The 27,015-nt window shown below is 43.5% G+C and overlaps 1 protein-coding gene across 2 annotated transcripts in view; it reads left to right on the top strand.

Moving 5' to 3' along the window:
- The first annotated feature begins 270 nt into the window (after window positions 1-270).
- The window catches only part of LOC140428291 (AP-1 complex subunit gamma-1-like), a 263,950-nt gene continuing 237,205 nt past the window's right edge, over window positions 271-27,015 (top strand). For both annotated transcript variants that reach the window (XM_072514604.1, XM_072514603.1), the window contains exon 1: window positions 271-353. The gene's annotated coding sequence lies outside the window, so the exon portion shown is untranslated. The remainder of the gene's footprint in view (window positions 354-27,015) is intronic.

Genomic DNA, 27,015 nt, shown 5'->3' with positions numbered 1-27,015 from the left:
AATTCCAGGGCGATTTTTTTGGCGGAAATAGGTGGCTGGGAAAGTCCCCACGTTCCTCTAGGTAGAATAATGGAGCAGTGACTCTCACTGCGAGCCGGACTCGTGCGTGAAACTACAACCCCCACAGTGCTCCATCTGCAAAAAAGGCGCCTGCGCAGCGAAACCAGCCGGGAGTTATAGTCCAACACCTGGGCCCAGCGCGCTTCAACTGAGTCACAGAGAACTACAGCTCCCAGAATGCGGGATGGGAGGCCGCACATGCGCATTGAACCTTCTCTAACTTGAAACGGCCGCCATCTTTCGGCTAGAGGGGATAGAGGGGAGATTGTTGTCGGTTTGCGCTTTGGGTTATGGTGAGTATCGCGGGTGCTGACAGCAGTCCCGGACAGCGGCCTGTCACCTTGTAATCCCTCAGCATACGGCCCAAGAGCAGTATGGGGCTGAAGTACCCTCCGAAAGGTTATTTCATGATTGGGGGGCGGGGGGGAATGGAGTGAGAGAGTTGCCTCCACCCCCACCAGTCGTTCCCATTCTCCTCAGTGACAGGTGCACAGGCAGCGCTCAGCCGCAACGAGCCCGTCACCTGGGGTGGGGAGGAAGAGGAGGATGGTGTGGGGGTTGAGGGAGAGCCGCACCTGGGCCAAGGATGGGTGGGGGTTGTGGAGGAGCCTCAATTGAGCCAGGGGTGGGTGGGGCCGAGGGGTAACCTTAGCTGGGCGAGAAGTGAGTGGGGTGGGGGGCGAGGGGAGTCCTTAGCTGGGCGAGAGATGAGTGGGGACGAGGGTCCTCACCTGGGGGGTCCTCACCTGGGCTGGGGGAGGGGGGGCATACCTGGGCGAGAGGGGGTTGGGCCTCACTTGGGCCAGGGGTGGATGGGGGTTAAGTGGGAGCCTCACCCTGGCCAGGGGTGGTTGGGGGTTCAGGGGAGCCTTGCCAGGGATGGGCAAGGATTGAGGGGGAGCTTCACCTGGGCCAGACCCATTTCGGCAGTGGCATTTCTAATTCACAACTTGCACTGTGCAAAAGGTGACGGAGGCAATGGTGGGTGAACCCTTGTCACCCTCCGTATGTTCTTAATGATGCTTATAAATGTTACTGCCAAATACTCTGGATATTTATATGTGCAGATGTCTGTAAGAAAACTGGTAAAATACTGGTGGGTAGAGTTTTGTCTGGTGTAAAGAAAATCTCTTTAATGCTCCATGCAGTCACAAGTCAAAGTAGACTTCTACAGGGAAATAACATGACTGGGCTAGGAATAGGGGTTGATCTGTGGTGTTATAGATGTATGTATGGTTCCAGCTGAATTTGCTGTAGGTCCAGACATTGTGCAAGCCCTAGGTTGTGTGTGTTTCAGATTTTTCCTCCATTTACAAAAGAAAATATGTAATTTAAAAGATAATCCCTTTTTGGCCACTCGTGTGATAATTGACTAATGATATATCTTCAGCAAAGAGGGTGGTGAATAACATGAAGTGTGGGCTCATGGGATTCTGCAGTATCTGCTGAATGTAGTTTGTGATCATATCTTGACTGTTTCTGAAGATTGGTGTTTTCATTCTTAAAAGAGCATTATGTGGATTGTATAGTTGGATTGACAGTTTAGTTACTTAATGATGTTAAAATGCTCTTATGAAGTCAATATATGTGAATTTTCCAATATTCGCTAGTTCAGTATATTTAACTGAATACCTGCAAAATGACCTGAAATAGGAGTTTTACATTTTCTTCCCCTTAAAGTGACAGGTTCATTGTGCAAGAAATTATTTTTCTTGCACTCATGTGTTTCAGAACCAAGGGTGTGTTGTAACTTCATTCCCCGGGGAAAGCTCTTAAAAATGTCTTGTGCTAATGTGCTTCTAACCCAGGTGCTTCCATCTTTTTCTGGAGCAGTTGAAGTGAGAGACATTATGATGAGCAGCTGCAGCCGTTATTGCAAATTGTCTTGCAAAATAGGGATTAGCGGTTTTTGACTGTCAAAAGCATTTGGACATTTTAAATGTCTTTGGCAGTGTAGCAAAACTCTCATCAGTTTGATATTTTTAAATTCCCAGGAGTAAAATTTTATTATTGGCAATTCTACCATTAATCATGACAATTCTTGGGAGCTGGGTTGCGCAACCGGTTTATCGTTCTTTCAAAGAAATGTTTCGTTCTTTTCAGCGTGGCATTCTGGGTTCAAGTCCAGATAAGACTGGTGAGAAATTCCCCTGTATCAGTATTGGGTGTCATTTTATAGTAATGGATTTCAGCAATCTCCACCCGGTTCCTGCAAAGTATCTCCGATTCACCACTAATTAGAAGTGAATTGCGGTATCATTGGAGTGTCATGGGATAGTTCATTTAGAAAATGGTATATGGAACACTTTTAAAATAGGTTTACATAGCGGCACACATTGTCAAGTATAGGAAACAACCTCATCTGAGGCAGTTTTATTTTATTTGTGAGTGATTGATGTTGGCTGAGGGAGAGAAATGTTCAATTTTTCAGCGCTAAAATCATTGTCCCAATGTAACAAAAGGGTGCTGAAAGAATAGCTCTCAGTAGATTAGTATTTTATTTTATTTTCTGGCATTGTGCACACACCCCTTGCCATTTCCTGCATCCCACCATTGACTGTGGGCCCCAACCTAGGCTCTAAATTCTTGAATTCATTTTAAACCTCCCTACCACATCATTCTCTTCTTTTAAGACACACATTAAAACCTACCTCTTCTACCAAGCTTTTGATACTCTGTGCTAATGTCATTTCCTGGACTAAGTGTCAATTTTTCTCTGATTACACTGCTGTGAAGGACCCAAGATGTCTTGCATTTTTATAGCACCTTAAATGTACCTCATTGTTGTAAATGGAACAATGCATTTACATTCTGCTTTAGCTAAGAAGGCACTTAATTAGGATTAATAGGAGTATTTCAACAATAAAATATGTTTAGTTTTTCAGAGGATAATAATATCCTGAAAACAAAATCATTCACTAATGTAGAAGAGTAACCCTGCTGAACTGTTTCCTTTTTTTGGAGTGGGGGCTGTTAATAGTTCATGGGGAAACAAAATCAACAATTAAACCTGTGCGACCAAAACTTACAGGAACAATGACTGGGAGTTTTTCTTTTGAATTGAAAGCTGCTGAGAAATAGAGTATGAGAAATTCCACTGAAATTTCACTGAAGATTTCAGTGGAGGAAGGAAGTTTCCTGGGCATTCCCCACTTCTGCTGACTTTGACATCCTGAATTGATTTACTGTCATTATCTAGGAAGCCCTTTGAAGTATGTAATAATAAATTCATTCTCAGCCAGTGTTGGATAGTGAATTTTCCTTAGCTAGTTCTCTCCCAGCAGTGAGAGCTTACAGAACATTTTCTGAGAGAGCATTACAGCCATGCTGGGTCTTGACTGCTGCAATTTGGCCGAGGGACCACAGCCAAACCTGATTTTAGTCCTTAGTTTTTGGGTGAGGTGTTGTGCAGCCCTACCTGATCCTGTTCTCTTCCCTTACACTCCCATATCTGCATTTTTTTTGTGTGCAAAAGCATCCTCCAGTTGCTAGAAATCTGAAATAAAAGCAGAAAATGCTGGAATTACTCAGCAGGTCTGACAGCATCTCCAACAAGAGAAACAGTTTGTTTCAGGTCCATGACCTTTAGTCAGAACTGGAAAAAATTTAGAAATGTAATAGGTTTTGAGCAAGTGAGATAGGGGGAGGCGAGAAGAAGAACAAAAGGGTAGATCTGTGATATGGTGGAGAGATTAAGTGGCAAAGTTTCATGTTGCAAAGTCAAAGGGAGTAGTAATGGAACAAGTGAGGAAGAAAGGTGTGCCTAAAGGATGTGATAGTTAGGATCCTGAATAGCTGCTGTCTGAAAGTAAATAATCATAGAATCCCTACAGTACAGAAGAAGACCATTTGACCCATCTGCACCAACCCTCTGAAAGAGGGCCCCACCTCATCCCCCACACTGCACCTTTTCCCCGTAACCACACCCAACTGTTGGACACTAAGGGGCAATTTAGCATGGCCAATCCACTTAACCTGCACATCTTTAGATTGTGCGAGGAAACTGGAGCACCCAGAGGAAACCAACACAGACATGGGGAGAAAGAATCACCCAAAGCTGGAATCAAATCCGGGTACCTGGCACTGAAACATCAGTGCTTACCACTGTGCGGAGATGAGAGAAACAGTCTAAACAAAAATGAAGCAAAGTGGGGACAAAGGATTTACAATTTTGAAACTCTTATGTTGAGTCCTGAAAACTGTGCTGTGTTCAGTCTAAAGATGAGGTGCTGTTCCTCAAGCTTGCATTGAGCTTCATTGGAACACTGCGGGAAACCAAGGACAGAAGGGGAGCATCATGGAGAATTAAAATGGTAGGTGACTGGAAGCCTGGGTCGTAATCAAGGACTGAATAGAGGTGTTCTGCAAGATGGTCACCCAACCTGTGTTTGGTCTCTCCAATGTAGAGGAAACTGGATTGTGAGCGGTGAGTACGGGTAGACCAAATTGAAAGAAGTGCAAGTTTAGTCATTGCTTCACTTGGAAGGAGTGTTTGGGGCCTTGGACAGCAAGAAGGGAAGAATTAGAGTCATAATAATAATCTTTATTGTCACAAGGTGGCTTACATTAACACTGCAATGAAGTTACTGTGAAAAGCCCCGGGTCTCCACATTCCGCCGCCTGTTCAGGTACTCGGAGGGAGAATTCAGAATATCCAATTCATCTAACAGCACGTCTTTCAGGACTTGTAGGAGGAAACCGGAGCATACTGAGGAAATCCACGCAGACTCGGGGAGAATGTGCAGACTTCACACAGACAGTGACCCAAGCCGGGAATTGAACCTGGGACCCTGGAGCTGTGAAGTAACAGTGCTACCCACTGCTACCAGGCTGTCCACAACTTAGGCATTTACAGCATGGAACAGGCCCTTCGACCCAGCTTGTCCATGCCGCCCAGTTTCTACAACTAAGCTCGTCCCACTTGCCTGCATTTGGCCCATATCCCTCTATACCCACCCTGCCCATGTAACTGCCCAACTGCTTTTTAAAAGACAAAATATACCCCCCTCTACCACTGCCTCTGGCAGCCCGTTCCAGATGCTCCCTGCCCTCTGTGAAGAAATGTCCCTTCTGGTCTCTTTTGTATCTCTCCCCTCTCACCGTAAACCTATGCCCGCTAGTTTTAGACTCCCCTACCTTTGGGAAAAGTTATTGACTATTTACCTTATCTATGTCCTCATTATTTTATAGACCTCTAAAAGATCAGCCTCCTAAGCTCCAGAGAAAGAAGTGCCAGCCTCTCCTTATAACTCAGACTATAAAAGAAGTAAATGTTGCAGCTCATATGCTTGCATGGAAAGGTGCCATAGGCAATGGTGGTGACTGAGGAATGGGCAAGGTAATGTTTGGTGGCATCATGCTGGTGATGGTAAAAATCGTAGAGGATGTTTGTCATTATGACACAGGACGAGGCAACGTGGCCCATCAAGACCATGCTGACTATTGAGCCTGTAAGTTTATTTCCCTCAAGTGCCTATCCAATTTTCTTCTGAAAGCATTCTTCATCTCTGCTTCATTCACCCTTATAGACAGTGGGGTGCAGATTATTACCACTGTTTTTTTTAAAAATCCTCATTCATTCCCCCTGCATCTCTTGCCCAAAATCTTTGTGTTACCTAGTCCTTGTATCATGAGTGTAAATGAAGAGTGATCAGGAGTGATGGCTCTGATCCAGAGTTTCTGAAGCAGATTGTAACACCTGTATTGCCATCTAATTGTTATTTTGTATCTTGCAATAAACTAGGACTATAATGAGACCCTGTATAGCTTATACAGCAGTGTTGGTTCTTGTTCTGAGTGGCCTATTGTGGGACTAATCACTACTCCAGATGTTTGATAGTGCATATCTTTTTGATATAGAGTTCCTTTTCTTTAGCAATTGCTTTTATGTACTGTAAGACAGAGCAGTGACATGCACGTAATGGGTTAAGAACCTGAATGAATCATTAATTTTGCTAATTTTTCTTGTGAGCCTAAATATTGAGTATCAGGTTATTTTATCTGGCAAATCAAATGGTATGTATATAATGAAGCCACTGGACGGAAAACAAGAATAGGGACCTTAGCTGATTATTTAATTAGTCTGACTATCATTAGGCAGGTAATTGCTAATGTCCTACAGGCTGGGAATCAAACCTGAAACTTTCCTGATGCGATATACATTGCTTAGTTGCATATTACCTGCATCAACTGAGTTAATAGGAGCCAAGCATCTGTTTAACTTGACGTTTTTACAATATCTCCCTCAATTATAACCTTATTGTTTGAAAGAAATTTAGCTTCCTTGTAAATGTAAAAATTGCTTCAATTAATCCCCAGGGGAAAACACCCCCCAAAATACTGTGACTTTTAATGCATTTGACAGTTGACAGAATCTCATGCTGTTGTATCATTCTGGACAATGCCCTTGACCAGATGAAGCAACTTTGCAACTCTGTGAACAAAGGCATTAAAACGCTAAATTATAAAGCAACTTCAATCCATGCATGTCTTTGGAAAAAATGACGCGTCCACAGATAAAGATCTTTGTATGTGATGGTTGAATTTCTTTTAACGGTCAAAGTTACAGTAGGGTTAATCTTTTTCCCTCATTTGTTCACCCTCTACAAATTTGTACCAAAACAGTGCAGAACTGAAGAAGAAAAAAAAAATAACTTGGAGAAAACAAATCGAAGGAATATGGAGAAAGAGCAGGGAAGTGGGACTTAACTGGACCAACCGTGTTCCAAAGCGCTACTACCGACTCCTTGGGCCCAATGGTCTCCTTCAGTGCTGTAAAGTTCTATCGTCCATGCTGTCATGTTCCTAATCTGAGACTTCTCTTACCGGGAGCACATATTGTCAATTCAGATCCATTTTTCCGCAGGATGTTCCTTCCTGCTGAAATCCAGAATTCCTGTAATGCATTTCCACTCTGCAAAACTCTGTGCTGGAACTACTGCATTTATATAGCACCTTTTAAAGTACAAAGAAATGTCTCAAGGTCCTTCGGAGGTATGCTTTAAAAAAAGAAAATGGATGATGAATTTGTTTATATGCACAACTGCATTACACAACATTGAATATTGCCAATCATTGATTGAAAGCGTGCTGATATTTTATTCAGTAAATTTGTTGTACTGTGTTGCTGAATGTCAGAATTCAGGCTCAATTGTTTTTTTAATTAATTCATTGGATGTGGGCATTGCAGGCTAGGTTAGAATTTATTGTCCATCCCTAATTGCCCTTGAGAAGATTGTGGTGAGCTGTCTTCATGTGATGTAGGTATAGCCATAGAGCTGTTGGGGAGGGAGTTGCAGCATTTTGACCCAGCAATGTTGAAGGAATGGCGATATATTTCCAAGTCAGAACAGTGAGTGACTTGGAGGGGAACTGCAGGTAGTGGTGTTCCCATGAATCTGCTACCCGTGTCATTCTAGATGGTAGCAGTCGTGGGTTTGGAAGGTGCTGTCTCCAGAGCCTTGGTGAGTTTCTGCAATGCATCTTTGAATGGTACACATGGCTGCTACTGTGCATCGGTGGTGGAGGGAGTGAATGTTTATAGATTGGGTGCCAATCAAGTGGGTTGCTTTGTCTAAGATGCTATTAAACTTCTTGAGTGTTATTGGAGCTGCACTCACCCAGGCAAGTGGATAGTATTCCATCACACTCCTGACTTCCTTGTAAATGATGGACAGGCTTGGAGGAGTCATAAATGAGTTACTCACAGCAGAAATTCTAGCCTCCAACCTTCCCTTGTAGCCACAGTATTCATATGGCTAATTCAGTTCAGTTTCTGGTTAATGGTAACCCCCCCCCCCCCTTCCAGGATGTTGATCATGGGGTCCTAGTGATGGTAATACTATTGAGCGTCATAGGCTGATGGTTAGATTCTCTCTTGTTGGTGATGGTCATTGTTTGGCATTTGTGTGGCATGAATGTTACTTGCCACTTGTTAGCCCACATCTAGATCTTGCCTAGGATTTGCTGCATTTGGGCATGTACCGCTTCAGTATCTGAGGAGTCATGAAAAATGCTGAACATTGTCCACTCATCAGCTAAGATCCCCACTCTGACCTTAAGGGAGGAAGGTTATTGATGAAGCCGCTGAAGATGGTTGGGCCTCCTGAGGAACTCCTGAAGCAATGTCCTGGAACTGAGATGATTGACGTCCAACAGATACTACCATCTCCCTTTTGCTAGGTATGCCTTACAATGGAGAGTTTCCCCCCGATTCACCTTGACTCCAGTTTTTCCAAAGCTCCTTGATGCTAAATGTTGCATTGATGTTAAGGGCAGTCACTCTCACCTCCCTTCTTTTGTCCTTATTTGAACCAAGGTTGTAATGAGATCAGGAACTGAGTGACCCTGGTGGAATCCAAACTGACCATCAGTGCACAAGTTATGGCTAAGCAAATGCTGCTTGATAGCACTGTTGATAACCCCTTCCATCATTTTTATGATGATCGAGAGTAAACTGATAGGGAGGTAATTGGTCGGGTTGGATTTTTCCTGCTTTTTTGTGTGCAGGACATACCTAGGCAATTTCCCACATTGCGGGATAGATCACAACATTGTAGTTGTACTGGAAAAGCTTGGCTAGGGGTGCATTGTGGAGCACAAGTCTTCAGTACTATTGCTGGAATATTGTCATGGCCAATAACCAATAATCCAGTGCCTTAGTTGATTTGTGATAACGTGGAGTGAATTGAATTGTCTGAAGACTGGCATCTGTGGTTCTGGGTACTTCCAGAGAAGACCAAAATGCTCAGCAACCAGGGGCACCTTTGGAGTAGGAAGACTTTTTGAGTTTAGTTTTGACTGAATTCACAGCACTTGGAGCGAGGAAGCTAGAGAGTGAACAGTTCTAGGTTCTCAGCTTTGCTAGAAGCAGAAAAGCCATTTTCTTTTTAAAATATATTTCATTCCAAACTTGTACAAAAGGTTACAAAACATAAACCAAATCGGGGAGCAAAACTCCCCAACACACAACTATACAGCTTGTACAAAATTTTCCCCTTTTCACTCCTCCCTCCCCCGCCTGCAACGAACAGCTCCTCAAACAAGGCCACGATCATACCCCACCTCGTAATCCCTTGCCACTCTGCTGACTCCCTAAGAGCCATTGCCAGAGGCTCTATAGCTAGTGCAAACAACAGCGGTGACAGCAGGCACCCCTGCCTCGTTCCTCTGTGCATTTCAAAGTTCCGTGAACCCATGTTGTTGGTCCGCGCACACTCCGTCAGTGCCAGGTATAACAGACGCACCCATGCCACAAATTTCGGCCCAAACCCGAACCTTCCCAGGACCTCAAACAGGTACCGCCACTCCACCTGGTCAAATGCCGTCTCCGCAACCATGGACACCACTACGTCCGGTACCTGGGCTCTTGACGGGGTCATGATCACGTTTAACAGCCTCCTTTATATTACTAGAAAGCTGCCTGCCCTTTACAAAACCTCTACAACCACCCCCGTGACACAATCTTTCACCTTTCAGCCACCAACGTAGCCAGCACTTTCACATCTGTATTTAACAGCGATATGGGCCTATATGACTCACATTCACAGAATTTCTCACAGGGCAGAAGGAGGCCATCCAGCCCATCGATTCTGCACCGACCCTCCGAAAGAGCTCCCCACCCAGGCCCAATAACCTACTCCTCCCGCAACCCCACCTGGGGACAATTTAGTGTATCCAATCTGCTTAACCTGCAAATCTTTGCACTGTGGGAGGAAACCGGAGCACCTGGTGGAAACCCATGCAGACACAAGAAGAATGTGCAAACTCCGCACATACAGTCGCCCAAGGTCGGAATTGAACCCGGGTCCCTGGTGCTGTGAGGCAACAATGCTAGTCACCGTGCCGCCCCCAAAACGGGCCCTTCCCCTTTCGTATTAATGTGATCGTTGCCTGCGTTATCGTCTCCGGCAGCCCCCCCCCCCCCATCTCCAATGCCTCATTCAACTCTTCCAAAAGGTGCGGTGCCAGGTCCGTTGCAAATGTCTTATTGAATTCCGCTGGGTAACCATCAGGCCTCAGGGCCTTTCCCGACTTACTACCCCTTATACTGTCCAATACCTCCCTCAGCCCCAGGGGCTCCTCTAGCCCCTGCCTCTTCTCTTCCTCCAACTGTGGAAGCTCCAGTTTGTTTAAGAACTGTCCCATGTCCCCCACTTCTAATACCCCATTCACCATCACATATCTGCCACTCGGATCCCTCACTTCCTTCGCGCTCACAAACCCCGTTTTCTTACTCATCAAACCTTCCACTCCTTCAGGCAGGCCAACTATTCGCAGATTCTGTCTCCTTAGCCTATTTTCATGCTCCTCCACCTTTGCTCTCAATGTCTTGCAAAGGTCTCCTAAGAGCCCCGCCACCACTCTTATCACTGTGGTCCGACATCACCTTCTCAATCTCTTGGATCTGCGACCCCTGTGCCTCCAAGCATTTCTCTACTCTCTCCATCGATTCCTTCAGAGGTGCCACAGCCCCTTCGATGGCCTACGAACGATCCTCCTGCATCTCCTTCCTCTACTGCCGGAACTCTTCCTTGATGAAGGCCATCAACCTTTTCATCTGGGGCTTTGCTACTTGCACTGTCCTTCTCCCTCCACCATCTTTCCACTAGCTGCTGTGCCACAGATCCCTTCCAACTCCTTGGCCAAGTCCTTCATCTTCTGCCCGGGTTTGGTAACCAGTAGACATCACTCCCGGGGGAACTTCTCCGACCTTCAGTTACAGTTTTCCGTCGAAATTAGACCTGATTTGGGGTAAAAAGAGCTCTTTTCTACACCTTCAAGCAAGAGCTGCCGTGTTTGTGACTGCTCAAACCATGGCTGCACGGGGCAGCACGGTAGCAGATAGCACTATTGCTTCACAGCTCCAGGGTCCCAGGTTCGATTCCAGCTTGGGTCACTGTGCGGAGTCTGCACATCCTTCCCGTGTGTGCGTGGGTTTCCTCCGGGTGCTCCGGTTTCCTCCCACAGTCCAAAGATGTGCTGGTTAGGTGGATTGGCCATGATAAATTGTCCTTAGTGTCCAAAATTGTCCTTCGTGTTGGCCGGGGTTACTGGGTTATGGGGATAGGGTGGAGGTGTTGACCTTGGGTAGGGTGCTCTTTCCAAGAGCTGGTGCAGACTCGATGGGCCGAATGGCCTCCTTCTGCACTGTAAATTCTATGATCTATGAAAACCATATGGTGGAGCCATACAATGGAGTAATTGGCAAGAAAGCGAGTTCCAGGAACTGGGTAATGAAAAGAGAGGTTTCCATGAAGATTGAAGTGAAAAGGCAAACAGGAATTGAATTTGAGCAGGATACTATTCTTTGAAGTTAAAGACAAAACTGGGACGAGCAGAGCTGATGAGGTTAGCTAGAGAAACCAGAGATTTCTGAAGTAATTCTAAATTTGGTGATATCTTAATATAGCCTGTGGAATGATAAGGGAAGCAATTGTTAACAGTGGTTAGTATTGTTGTTTCACAGTGCGAGGGTCCCGGGCTTGGGTCACTGACTATGCGGAATCTACACTTACTCCCCGTGTCTGTATGGGTTTCCTCCGGGTGCTCCAGTTTCCTCCCACAAGTCCCAAAACACTTGCTTGTTTGTTGAATTGGACATTCTGAATTTCCCTCTGAAGTCATTGGTGGCAGGATCTGAGAATTTTTGTGAAAAGTTGAAAACATGTAGCTATTCAAGACAAAGTTGTTAAATCAGGAGGTAGATTCTTGCTGAAAACAGCTGACGGAAAGCATTGTTTGTACCAATATTCTAAAGCATGACTATTTGAGAGTGGAGTTTGGCAACACCTGTGTGACAATCATCTGGGGTGCATTTGAGGAGAAATCCATAAGCTCGATTGGGTGACATCTACCACTTGGTTGCAGAGTAGGGGTGGTAATGGTAGAGTGGGGAATAGGCCGGGCCATGAGGTTACAGATTGTGGTTGAGTACAGTTGTGCTGCTGCTGATGGTCATCAGTGCTTCATGGATGCCCAGCCTTGAGTTGATATCTCTGTTTGAAGTCTATCCCATTTAACACGGTGGTAGTGCCACATAACGTGGTGGAGGGTATCCTCGTTGTGCAGATGGAACTTTGTCTCCACAAGGACTGTGTAGTGGTCACTCCTACCAATACCGTCATGGACAGATGCATCTGCGGCAGGCAGGTTGTGGAGGATAAGGTCCAAGTATGTTTTTCCCTCTTGTTGGTTCCCTCACCGCCCGCTGCATACCCAGTCCAGCAGCTATGTCCTTTAGGACCAGGCCAACTCAGTCTATGGTAGTACTGCTGAGCCATTCTTGGTGATGGACATAGAAGTCTTCAACCCAGAGTACATTCTGCACCCTTGCCACACTCAATGATTCCTCCAAGTGCTGCTCAACATTGGTGAGTACTGTATCATGAGCTGAGGGGGGCTGGTACGTGGTAATCCGCAGGCGGTAGCCTTGACCATGTTTTTTAAAATAAATTTAGAGTACCCAATTATTTTTCCAAGTGGCAATATTAGCGTGGCCAATCCATCTAACCTGCACATCTTTGGGTTGTGGAGGTGCAACCCACGCAGACATGGGGAGAATGTGCAAACTCCACATGGACAGTGACCGCCTTGACCATGTTTGATCTGATGCCATCAGACTTTATGGGATTTGGAGTTGATGTTGAGGATCACAGTGCAACTCCTTCCTTACTGTATACCACTGTGCTGCCACCTCTGCTGGGTCTGTCCAGCCATCCCCAGATATGGCGATGGTGGTGACTGTAAGGTATGATTCCAGGAGTATTACTGTCATAATATGAGACCGCTCTCCGAGTTTTGGCACATGCCCTCCGATGTTAGTAAGGAGGGCTTTGCAGGATCAACAGAGCTGAGTTTCCGGTGCCTAGGTCGATGCCAGGTGTTTCATCCAGTTTAATTTTTTATTGACTTTCTAGTGGTTGATGCAACTGAGTGACTTGCACGGCCGTTTCAGAGGGCACTCCTTGCAAACTAACAGGCTAACTGTGGTCAAACGCATCCCATTCTGCAACCTGAGTCAAGCACTTTGCTGTGGATCTGGAGTCACATGTCGGGCCAGATTTCTTTCCCTTAGGGACATAGTGAACCAGATTTTTTTTTTTTTGTAACAATCTATAACGGCTTCATGATCATTAGATTTTTAATTGCGGATTTTTATTTATTAAATTCACATTTCTGTGGGAGCCCAGAGCATTACCCAAGGTCTCTGGATTACTGGTCTAGTGACAATGCCGCTATGTCACTGCATCCCCACCTTTTTCTCTCTCAATAATCATGGAGCAGTTTTGTGAGCTGATCTTGTTCGTCCTGTACAAAAGTGTGTGTTGCGCAAACTTAACGTTTAGCACTGTTCAGCTCTAATAATTAATCCAATTATGGTACGTTAGTTACTGAAGTTCATAAATTCAGTATCGTCTTGAGAAATATGAAATTTCACTTGAGCAGAACTCTGAAATTAAGCGTACAGTGCTCACTGCTGTTTCTCTGTAGAAATGTGTCCACAGAAGTGGAATTTTAATCTGAATGCGGCCTAGGTATAGTAACACTGGCATTTCTCAGCAATTTGTGTAAACAGCAATGCTTGGAGCAATCTATCCAATACACTTGCAGCCATATTTTTTTATTTGTCATGGGGTGTGGGTGTTGCTGGTTAGGCTAGCATTTATTGCCCATCCCTAGTTGCCGTTGAGAAGATGGTGGTGTGCTGCCTCCTTACAGACCATATGATGTAGATGCTCAGTGCTCTTAGGAGGTGAGTTCCAGGATTTTGACCCAGGAACGGCGATATAGTTTCAAGTCAGGATGGTGTGTGATTGGAGGGGAACGTGTAGGCAGTGGTGTTCCCATACATCTGCCCTTTTTCTTCTTGGTAGTAGAGGTTGCGGATTTGGAAGGTGATGTCCAAGGAGCCTTGCTGAAGTGCATTTTGTAGATGGTATACACGGCTGCCTCTGTACGTCGGTGGTGGAATAAGTGGATGTTTGTGGATGGGGTGCCAATCAAGCAGGCTGCTTTGTCTTGAATGCTGTCAAGTTTATGGAGCTGCACTCACCCTGGCAAGTGGAGAGTATTCCATCACTCTCTGACTTCTTCCTTGTAGATAGTGGGCAGCATCTGGGGAGTCAAGAGGTAAAGATTCACAGCCGTTGACCTGCTCTTGTAGTCATAGTATTCATACGGCGGATCCAGTTCAGTTTTTGTTCAATTTTAAATTGATTCTATAGTTTATCCATGAGTTGTGGGTAATCCTCGGTTTCTTTACATTTGTGTTTTTCCTAAAGCGCATGCATTCTGTTTTCTTCAGTATTCACTTTGCTGCAGTGCTACCGAACGTTACAATCTCTACTGGTTGCTATAGTGTATGACATACAGTAGCTGTATAGTGAATGTGCTAAACCAGCCCCGTGCAAACTCCACATGGACAGTGACCCAGGGCCGGGCTTGAACCTGGGACCTTGGCGCTATGAGGCAGCAGTGCTAACCACTGTGCCACCGTGCTACCCCAGCTGCAGACAGTTGTAATAGTTTTACTGCTGCTGGCTCAAATCAACTGGAGGTGCAACCCAAGGATGGAACCTGAGATATCTGGTTTGGACGACTCGAATGATATTGCTTCTGAACCATTGGGAAGTCATAACATTTTCTTGAATATATTTGTTTATTTTACATTGCTACTCAGGATATCTGGTGAGAGTTTGAAGCATCTGTGGAGTAGTGGTTGAGCTTGTTGAAGCACCAAAATACAAAGCAACTAAAGTATTTTCAACCCAGGTTGCCAGTCTCGCCAGATCCACGAAAGGAAGCTTCTGAGCACCCAGGTTCCACAGGGAGATTGCAGGGCTGGGGACTGAGGACGGCATGGTAGCACAGTGGTTAACACTGTTGCTTCACAACGTCAAGTTCCCAGGTTCGATTTCCACTTGGGTCACTGTCTGTGCAGAGTCTGCACGTTCTCCCCATGCCTGCGTGTGTTTCCTCTGGGTGCTCCGGTTTCCTCCCACAAGTCCCGAAAGACGTGCTTGTTCGGTGAATTGGACATTCTGAATTTTCCTTCTGTGTACCCAAACAGGCGGAGTGTGGCAACTAAGGGATTTTCACAGTAACTTCATTGCAGTGTTAATGTAAGCCTACTTGTGACAATAATAAAGATTATTATTGTATTGTTGTTCATTCATTGACAACAATGGTAGAAGTCAGTCATTTAACTGGAGAATGAAATATGATCTTTTCAATAACTGCTGTGGACACTGCTGACAAGGTCAACATTTGCTATCTAACTCTTTATACAACTGAGTGACTTGCAAGTCCATTTTCGAGGACAGTTCATAGTCAGCAACACCTCTGGAAGTCTGGAGTCACATATCGACCAAACCGAATAAGGACAACAGTTTTCCACCCCTAAATGTCTCGAATGAGCCAGAGGACAGTCCAGAAGTGTCATAGTCACCAGTATGAGCTTTTTATTTAATTAACTGAATTTCCCAGCAGCCTGCCCTCCAAACCTTTCCGCTTCAGGCAGGACCAAAAAGTCTGCACATGATTCGCAGGATCCCTCCTACATCGCTCACAGATATCCTCCGCCCTTAAACAGCCAGCTCATCCTTGAATTTGTCAGGTGCACCTTGTACACCACCTTCAGTTGTATCAGCCCCAGCCTTCCGCAGCACCTTGCACCACAGTTCCCCCCCCTCCAACCCCACCCCCAGCTCTTCCTCCACTTAGCCTTAACTCCCTCCATGGACACCTCATCCTCCTCAAATCCTCCCATAAATCTCTGCTGACAGCACCCCCTCCAACAGCGAAGAGGCAGACATTATCGGGATGGTCAGGAAGACCTTATTCGCAAAGTCCCACACCTGCACGTACCAGCAACTCTCTCCCCGCACCAACCCAAACTTCTCATTCAGCTCCTCCAAGTTCACAAACCGCTCTCCCAGAAATAAATTCTTTGCTGTTTCACAAAGTAAAAGGAAATTTTCATATTTGTCTTTGCTCTTGTGGAACAGTAGTTAGACACCGAGCTCTCTGCTCCTGCTCAGTCGCACCTGTCAAATAGTTGAAAGTTATTCTACAAAATACCTCCAGTATGTTGAAAATTCCGTGATGTAGCTGCCTCAGTATAAATGTATCAACTGAATCTCTCTGCCCCACGACCCTCCACCTGTATGTATCTGAAAATTAGATGAGGATCTACTGTTTGTACAGGGTTGTTTTTGACATTTGATTTGTTCGAGACTGCCCTCTATAACCTAATCAGAAAGATAGTGATTATTGACCACATCAGATCAGTCAGTTGAGGTTTCATAGTACAAAACATTGTGAAATGCAACTGACGCAGACAATGTATTGAACACTAATTTAACATTAATTGTAAAGATATAGTCAGTGACATCTGTTTACATTTAAAAGTAAGCTAATCATATGCAACAAATGAACAAAGCCCCAGTCACCAGCACATCAATAACCATAGAATTTATAGAATCCCCACAGTGCAGCAGGAGGCCATCGGCCCATTGAGTCTCAACCGACCCTCTGAAAGAGAACCCTATTAGGCTGTCAGCCCCACCTAACCCACACATCCCTGGACTCTAAACGGAAATTTTAGCATGGCTAATTCACCTAAGTTGCACATCTTTGGGTGCTCTGGGTCCTTCCACAGTCAAGAGAAAACCTATGCAGACACAGGGAGAGTGTACAAACTCCACACACACAGTCACCCAAGACCGGAATTGAAGCCAAGTTCCTGTGCTGTGAGACAGCAGTGCTAACCACTGTGCTACCGTTTGGTAAAGCTTTACAGCATCTTCGAATCTGTTTAGTATCTACAATTAATATCACCAATTACAGTATGGTCTTGAGTTCTGTTTTACTGGTTTCTCGTATTAAAGCTAGCGCATAAAAATCACAGCCTGTCTCCGTGAGTCATGATGCAAGATAGTGCTGCTCTCTTTGGTGAGTTTGAGAGATCACCTCTAAGCTATGTCAGTGTGAATTACTGTTATGTCTTCAGTCATTATTTTCATCTTACCTGCTTTGTGTTGTAATTTTTGCAACACTTAGAAGCTTGTGCTAGGAGTATATTGACATCACTAAACATGCATTCCTATAATTGTCTAAAACCTTCAGGATCTTTATCCTGAAAACCTTTGTGGATCTACATTTAATCTCTTCCATGATTTACACTAACTGCCACAGACTTTCTCTCATTTGGTGATTTGAGTCTGACCTCTTATGCCATTACTGTTCGAAACGTAATCCTGCTTCGGGTAACGTAACAAATCTGAAGTTAATTTGGTTATTTAAATCTTTGAATGTGTTTCTCAACTATTCAAATGTTTTAGAAAGTTCTAAAGATTGGTCAGAAACTAGCTTGACTGTATACTGGATAATTAAAATATAATTTAATGAAAGTTTTAAATTTTGTGCAGATTTGCTGAATGTGAAAACCAGAATTGGATTGTTGTACAATATTGCAGCAAATTTATCAGGCCATTCTGATAAAATCCTCATCAAAAAGTTATGTTGCTAGTTTGGAATTGGAACTCAGGCTTTAGATTGTGGATTTGCCATCTTGATAGCAACAAAAGCTGAGCTTTCTGATTAAAAATATTTCAATTTGGTGAAGTATTAATTTTGTTGAGGCGAGGGAAAAATTGTAATCCTGGTGAAAACAACAGATTTCCTACAGAAAAATGTCTGGTAAAACTGTTGCATGATGTGATTGTGCTCTGAGGGTGACTGCTTCGAGCCTCACTCCAGCCCCAGGCTCACAGTTGCTGAGAAGTGCTGCATTGTCAGAGGTTGCATCTTCCAATTGAGATGATAAACTATGTTGAGGTGAACAGTAAAAATCCCATGGCATTCTTTGGAAAAAGGTTCCCTTGTACCTTGGCGAACAGTTAACTGTAACTGATTTTAAAGTAATAGACTAACTGGACCTACGTGTCCTTTCTGTTTGTGGATTCTTATGGTACAAAATGACAGCCACATTACCAAGTAGTAAGAATGTGCAAGAAATGTTTTTAGACCTCAAGAGGTCCAAATGCAAATTTGTTCTTTCCCTGGTTTATTGGAATTTCCTGAGTTGAAACAATTATTACTGGTGCCTTCTACATTGAACTTTCTTTATACGTATAAATTTTCATAATTTAGTAATGTGCAAAATTGCTCAAATGCTTATCCCACCTCCCTCTCTTTTCTTGCCCCCCCCCCCCCCCCCCCTCAATAGTTTGCCATTTAGTTTCGGTGAAATCCCATAATTATTTGGGTTACTTTAGTTTTGAACCCATAACCTCCCTGCTCGGTATTAGCTGTGACAAACCTGCAGCAAGTCTTGGGTTGGATCCCAGGTAACTGGTGAATTAGCTGATCTCAGTTGGGTGTTACAGTTGGTTTCTGTTCCTTCCTGCCCAGTGCCTCCACTCTGGACTATGGATAAGGAAAAAACAATCTAGATTCTGTTTTCATTTACAGGGATCCCTGCTGGAAAGTCGCGCAGGGTATGAAGACAGGATCAGGCTCTCTTTTATAGTGTCCTGCATTGTGTACATGTCTGGAATATTTACTTGAACAAAGTATTATGTCAAATCACCCACTTCAGTAAGAATCGCTTTATTCAAATAAGGGGGAGTAAATGATTATGTTGGTGAAGACATGAAGAATCCTGTTCAGTCCTCTACTTTTATTTTATTTGTGCTAAGTGTCGGCTGTCATTTCTACTGTGGAGTGCATTGCAGCCAAGCCTAATCCTATTCATGTGCACATGCTTGCATTCCAGCAGGATTCACTGGATAGTAGTTCAGAATAGGAACCAGAGTTGATTTTATTTTCTCACCTACTTCTGTCAGCTCGTGCAGTGATCAACATTAAAACTTCACTACAGATTGGCTGGGATTTGAGACTCTATGCATATGGCAAAGTACATCTGGGACCTTTTGGTCTATCTGGCTTATGACTGACAACATGCTAATTATTTTATTCACTTGACCTTAACTGGCAGTCCAAAACCCTTCCCATTTGTTCTGGGCAGGTAAAGATTTATCATTGCCTCAATTGTCAAGTTTGATCATTGGACAAAAAACAAAATTGGTCTCAACACTGAAGATTGGATTCTGATTTAAGTATTAATTCAGCCTCCATCTTTCAAGGAAAATTTTAAATGAAATAATTTTGGGTCAAAACACCTTAATGAACAATGGCCGAGAATGGTGATGAGTGCGACTTGACCAACTGCACATCACACATTCCATTTCAGACAAGGAAAGACTAACTAAAGTTATGAAACCTCTAATTCTATCCCAGTCATGGCTGTCTGAAGGGGAAGCATGCTGTAGTGCTCCAGCCTTTATTTGTTTTGCTGCAGCTGTGATTTTCTAGTGTTGCGCGGGTTGCTTTGGGTGTAAACTGGTACGAAAGGTAAAGTTGCGTGTGATTCGGGTGTGCTAGCTAGATGGATAAAGAACTTGCTTGGCAACAGGAGACAGTAACAGTGGAAGGGAGTTTTTCGGAATGGAGATCTGTAACTAGTGGTGTTCCACAGGGATCAGTGCTGGGACCACTATTATATGGATGGCATGGTAACACGGTGGTTAGTACTGTTGCTTCACAGTGCCGGGGTCCCAGGTTCGATTCCAGCTTGGGTCACTGTCTGTGCGGAGTCTGCATGTATTCCCTGTGTCTGTGTAGGTTTCCTCCCACAAGTCCTGAAAGATGTGCTGTTAGGTGAATTGGCCATTCTGAATTCTCCACGTTGTACCCAAACAGGCGCTGGAGTGTGGCGACTAGGGGCTTTTCACAGTAACTTCATTACAGTGATAATGTAAGCCTACTTATGACAATAATAAAGATTATTATTATATAAACGATCTGGAGGAAACTGTAGATGGTCTGATTAGCAAGTTTGCAGATAACACTAAGATAGGTGGAGTTGCCAATAGTGACGGGGACTGTCAGAGAATGCAGCAGAATATAGATTGATTGGAGGATTGGGAAGAGAGATGGCAGATGGAGTTCAGTCCGGACAAATGCGAGGTTATGCATTTTGGAAGATCAAATGCAGGTGTGAATTATACAGTAAAAGGCAGAACCCTTAAGAGCATTGACATACAGGAGGGATCTGGGCATTCAGGTCCATAGTTCCATAAAAGCGGCAATGCAGGTGGATAAGGTGGTCAAGAATGCATACAGCATGCTTGCCTTCATTGGCCGGGGCATTGAGTACAAGAGTTGACAGGTCATGATACAGTTGTATAATACTTTAGTTCGGCCACATTTGGAATATTGCATGCAGTTCTGGTTGCCACACTACCAGAAGGGCGTGGATGCTTTGGAGAGAGTGCAAAGAAAGTTTACCAGGATGTTGCCTGGTTTGCAGGGTGTTAGCAATGAGGAGAGGTTGAATAAACTGGGATTGTTTTCATCGGAAAGACAGAGGCTGAGGGGAGACCTGATTGAGATCTACAAAATTACGAGAGGTGAATAGTCAGAAGCTTTTTCCCAGGGTGAAAGACTCAATTGCAAAGGGGCACAGGCTCAAGGTGAGAGGGGGAAAGTTTAGGGGAAATGTGCAGGGAAAGGTTTTCGCACAGAGGGTGGTGGGTTCCTGGAGCACGTTGCCATTGGATTGGATTTTTTTTATTGTCAAGTGTACCGAGGTACAGTGAAATGTATTATTTTTCTGTGAGCAGCTCAAACAGATCATTTATTACATGAAAAGAAAATACATAATAGGGCAACACCAGATACACAATGTAAATACATAGACACCGGCATCAGGTGAAGCATACAGGAGTGTAGTATTAATCAGGTCAGTCCATTAGAGGGTAGTTTAGGAGTCTAGTAACAGCGGCGAAGAAGCTGTTTTTGAACCTGTTCATGTGTGTTCTCAGACTTTTGTATCTCCTGCCCGATGGAAGAAGTTGGAAGAGTGAGTAAGCCGGGTGGGAGGGGTCTTTGATTATGCTGCCCACTTTCCCAAGGCAGCAGGAGGTGTAGATAGAGTCAGTGGTGGAGGCAGGCACGATAGTAATGTTTAAGAATCATAGAATTTACAGTGCAGACGGAGGCTATTCGGCCCATCGAGTCTGCACCAGCTCTTGGAAAGAGCACCCTACCCAGGTCCACACCTCCACCCTATCCCCGTAACCGAGTAATCCCATCCAACACTAAGGGCAATTTTGGGCACTAAGGGCAATTTAGAATGGCCAATCCACCCAACCACATCTTTGGACTGTGGGAGGAAACCGGAGCACCCGGAGGAAACCCACGCACACACTGGAAGAACGTGTAGACTCCGCACAGACAGTGACCCAAGCCGGGAATCGAACCTGGGACCCTGGAGCTGTGAAGCAATTGTGCTAACCACTATGCTACTATCTTGATTCAAACATTTGTGGGGGAGGGGGGTTGGAATGTATAAATTAATTATGATTCTTTTTCATCTTGTATTCAAAATATTGGGAGCTGTTTGAGGGTGGGTGGGATGAGGGGATTGTTGGCTCGGGAATGGCCATTGTATTTGTTGTTGTTAATTATTTGTTGTATATATGATATAAATGTGAAAAAGGAGGAGAATAAAAATATTTATATACAAGAACGATGTATCTTGATAGACACATGAATGGGCGGGGATACAGATAGTTTGGGCAATAAGTAGTAGGTCTAAATTAGGAATCTGGATCGGCGCAGGCTTGGTGGTCAGAAGGGCATGTTCCTGTGCTGTAATGTTCTTTATTCTTTACTGAAATAGGTAGGTTGTGGCCCAAAGACTAAATTGTATGCTACCGGTAGTTAGTTGACAAATTCCAGGTTCTCCAGCAGAATCTCTTCCAATTATATTCCAACACTGCCTGTGAGATGCGGCCATGTCAACTAATAATATTTTCAAACCAGCAGATCTCTTTCAAACTGTCTTTCTGCAAATTTAGACTCTAGCAAGCAGCACCTTTTTAAACTGTATACTTTTCACATGCCAAGTCTCTTGAGGTATAACACCTTCGTGCTCAACCTCTATTCAGCTCCCAAATAATTTAGACACTTTTCAATCATTCGCTGCAATCATAGATTGCCCCATTTAAACTTTGTAAATACCACTCCGCCTTGCTGAATGAGTTCTGTCAGAGATTGTAGTCATAAGTACATTCTCCAATGCACGATCTTGTCCTGTAACCTTTGTTTCTTGTCTTTCTCCATCCACCATTTATCCAACATTTCTTAAGTATTTTCAAAAACCACCCAAGTCACAACTGTTCTTGCTGTCACATTGAACTTGACCCTTTGCCTGTTGTCCATTGCCAGGTGACAAGAAATCACCAATGCTTACAGTCTGAAAAGAGCTTTCATTCCACGCAATTAGAAGATGTAACCTCCACGCCGATGTAATCAAGATATTTTACTCTGCACATCATTCAAAGCTAGGGTTGCCAACGGTGACTAAATCTGGAGATTTAATCGAATGAATGTTGGGCAACAAAATTTTTTATATCTGGTAAAGAAAATTTTAAAAATACAAAGATTTTTAATGTCACTATGATTTTCCTCCAGGGCTGAATGCAGCTGTGTCCTGGAGACTGCACTTCATTTTCTGAGACTCCAGGCCAATCCTGGAGGGTTGGCAATTCTATTCACACTACAGCTCTGTTCTAGCCTTATCAAATGTTCATATGTGCACATTTTTGTAGAAGGCCTCACTTGACCATTTGAAATTTCCCTATCCCTGCCCCAAGTGTCCTGACTACCATTTGCTTACACAGCACAGAGTAGGAATCTAACCATAGTAACATTTTGTACAAAAGCAAAATATCTCTGCTGAAAACCTGAAATATAAACAGAACAATTACACAACAGGCATGCTGCGCGGTTGCAGCATTTTACATTTTTATCCCAGATCATCTTGTCCCTGTGGTTTGGTACCGTAATTTAAGAATTGTGGAATGTACTGAAAATATTCACAAGCTGCACTTGAGACTCGTAGTCTGAAACAGAATTTGAAAAAGTGTTCCATGAGCTTAGTCAGAATGGTTTTCATTAGTGATATGTGAATAATGCTAAATAGGCTAATTTGAGTAATGTTAATCCACCGTGAAGCTATACCTTGGGTGTATGGTAAATATTTTAGAAGCCTTTTCAAAAGTGAATTTTATTGATATAAGAATTGCCTTCACAGCTTTTGCTTTTTGGCTCTTATCAACCCGGTGAACTTTTTTTTCCCCACCCATGGAAGCATATACGGCAATCTTTGTTATTGTCACTAGTAGGCTTACATTAACACTGAAATGAAGTTACTGTGAAAATTCCCGAGTCGCCACACTCCGGCGCCTGTATTGGTGCATATGTTTAAATACTCCATTAGATAAATTTACAGCTGGAAGAAGGCCTTAACTTTCATCTAATTCACAATCTTAATTTATCCCAGCTTCGGGTCATTCTGAACTTGTTACCCTTGACGTGAACAGGTGAGCCGGTATGAATCCTCCAGTATTAGCTGCCAATTCAAATACACGTGGCTAATGAACCCCTATATTTCTCCGCACACCCATTTTGAGAACATGAACCCATTCCTAGCATCAGCCTCCTACCTTTGCAAGAATTTGATAGCATGCATTGTATCTTTAAAACATTAAAAAAAAATCCCATTCCTTAAAATTACAAAGCTAATGCGCAGAGTGGACAGGGCAAATCCTTAATCCATCTCATTGCTTGCTCCAAAAACGAATTCAGATTCAAACCAATTCATGGTCTCCACAAGAGAGACATATAAGATCCAAGCCGACGAGAAAAGGCATTGCACCTCATCTTGTGCTTGATCTTAGCCAAAAGGCCAAGAAGTGATATGTTTTCCATCTTAATTGGAAACTTAAGAGTAGTTTTACTATCCCAACTTGTTTTGTAGATGTACTAATCTTGGGAATGCAAGTCAATGGAGTTGCCATGTTATAAACATATAATTTAAACCTGCCTGTGACGGTAAAGAAAACTCTGGCCTCGAGTACTGTTTTCCCTGCTTTGTCAGAAAAATCCATCTTGAGTATTTCATGCTGTCACAGTCAGCCACACTGCCCCATCTACTGTACAGCACCGTCACTGAGGTGGAGGGTGCTGACAGCAGCACCAACTGTATGGTAAATGTCACACGTGCCAAGTCTTTTCCCTATTCTGAAAAGGTCATTGGAAAAATATATCTTCTATGCAAACAAATCCTATTGGAGGAGCAAATATGCAGGCAATACCTCACCTGGGAATAGTGTGCAGCAGTGTATGTCAATGTGACTGTAATTCAGATTGTCATATTGTCAGGCCTTGCTGAATAAAGTAATCTTGCGTAAACCCAAAATGACAAATTGAGGTGAGTTCCTGTGCAATCTTGTGACTATGTTCAGGAGACTGAATGATATCCAAAAACAGCTTTTGTGTAAATGCTTAATGGGCAGAAAACACGCAAAGGGGAATAAAAGGGGGGAACTGATTGAATGGATTGGCACAAATCTAGGCATAAAAGATTTGAAATAGTGTATGTTTGAGGCAAGAATTAAAGAAAAATGTAAAACTGAAATCATGGTCACCTTGAATGCAGAAAATTCCACTATTGCGTTCAAATGCCTCCTGAATCCTGTGACCATTGCAATTTCAATTTTATATCTTTTTCAACATGTCTTGTGCTTTTGTACAGTATTTTTCCAAGGCAGATTACAGGTTTGACTCCCATGATGTGTGTTAAATTGGTTAATCTGAACTCACGTAGTTGTAAGGGGTGGGTAGTGAAGAACATAGAACATGGTTTCCACACTACCAGGGAAAATGGATGTAGGTGAGGACAGATTTGTACTGGCCTGTGATCTTGCATCCTCCACCACCTCAAGAGTGCTGGATATAGCAGTAGTTTTATTTACATATGCATGTACACCTCTGTACTATAGCCAACACAATTTTGGGAATGTACAATAGCCACAAACCACTGGTTGGACATGGCTTGGAAACAAGTGCCGAATTCCACAGGCACAGATACACAATCGTAATCCTGGTAACTGCTGTGTAAATTGGTTCATGTCATTGTATTGGGATGGCTGCCAGGGCTCTGAATTCCACCTCCATCTAAACAGGGTGAACTCTGAACAGGAGCAGTCTTAACTTCTGGCGAAACCAGTGCCACTGGAAAAAGGTCAAACATTTATTATTGCCAAGTTTTATTTCACATGTTTATCCAGTCTGCTGTGTGTTCCTGTATTGTTTCAAAACAATTGGGAAGGTATATTAGAGCAAATTGCTGCAGATGCTTGAAACCTGATATTTAAAAAGAAAAGGACATACTCAGAATTGAATTGATGAAAGGTCATCAGCCTGAAACATTTATTCCATTTCTCTCCAACCTGTACCTGCCAGATCGGCTGAGTATTTGCAGAATTTTCTATTTTGTATAGGTTATCTGACACACACTTTATAATTTTTGCTTTGCTGCTGTCTGGGTGTGGCATCAGTTAAAGATGATGTAAATGAATCTATTTTGTCAAAAACAGCAACTTGCGTTTATAGAGCATCTTTTAATCTGGCTAATAATACCGAGGATAATTAGACAAAATTTGTCAATGAGACGCATAAAGGGATCTTACAGACAGTCAAATGCTTTGTCAAAAGGGATCTGTTTTAAGGAGTGACATAAGAACATAAGAACTAGGAGCAGGAGTAGGCCATCTGGCCCCTCGAGCCTGCTCCACCATTCAATGAGATCATGGCTGATCTTTCGTGGACTCAGCTCCACTTTCCGGCCCGAACACCATAACCCTTAATCCCTTTATTCTTCAAAAAACTCTCTATCTTTATCTTAAAAACATTTAATGAAGGAGCCTCTACTGCTTCACTGGGCAAGGAATTCCATAGATTCACAACCCTTTGGGTGAAGAAGTTCCTCCTAAACTCAGTCCTAAATCTACTTCCCCTTATTTTGAGGTTATGCCCCCTAGTTCTGCTTTCACCCGCCAGTGGAAACAACCTGCCCGCATCTATCCTATCTATTTCCTTCATAATCTTGTATGTTTCTATAAGATCCCCCCTCATCCTTCTAAATTCCAACGAGTACAGTCCCAGTCTACTCAACCTCTCCTCGTAATCCATCGTCAATCCCCATAATAACAACTGACTTAGAGGAGAGAGAGACAAGTACAGCAAAGCTTACAGTCAGTTCACATTTAACTTCGTTTTTAAATCATGCAAGTGGACTTTATGCAGAATGACAGCTTGCTAGAGCTGGTCTCAAAGGTAAAACTTATCTTTGCACAAAAAACAATTATTGTTGGTACATAGGCCTCAATTGAAAGATGAATTAACTGTTTCTTTGCTGTTCAGTTTTGCCCAGTTCTACTGTTTAAGGACAGCGGTATATATGACATTTACGGATATTTTTTTAAAGTCCGCTTTCTCCCCTCTTGATCCACAGGATTATAATTCTACAAGGGCAATGAGTTGCATTTAATCAGCATCTTCATATAGTAAGATGTCCCTAAGTGCATTACAGGAACATTATCAAACAATCTTGACACTGAGCCACATTACATATTAGATGGTCAGAGAAGTAGGTTTAAAGGAAGAGATGGAAAGGTTTAGGGTAAAGAATTACAAAGCTTCAAGTCATGTCAGCTGAAAGCATAGCTGTGAGTTGTGGATTGAAGAAAATCAGAGATCCACAAAGACCTTGGAGGGTTGCAGTGCTAAAGAAGTTTAGAGAGGGGCAAGGCCATGGGTGAATTTGAAAGCAAGGATGAAAATTTAAAAAATTGATGTTGCTTACTGGGACTCAATAAAAGGTCAGAGTAGGGAATGTGATGGGTGAATAGGATGTGTTGTAAGTTGGGATATGGGCAATGGGTTTCGATAATCTCAAATTCAGGATGATTGGCTGATTAGCAGAACGTTGGCATAAAAATGCAAAATACCTCTTGACGCTGGAAATCTGAATAACAAATA

This window comes from Scyliorhinus torazame, chromosome 8 (genome assembly GCF_047496885.1).
Source record: "Scyliorhinus torazame isolate Kashiwa2021f chromosome 8, sScyTor2.1, whole genome shotgun sequence".
NCBI lineage: Eukaryota > Metazoa > Chordata > Chondrichthyes > Carcharhiniformes > Scyliorhinidae > Scyliorhinus > Scyliorhinus torazame.
This window is presented reverse-complemented; position numbering and strand designations above follow the sequence as displayed.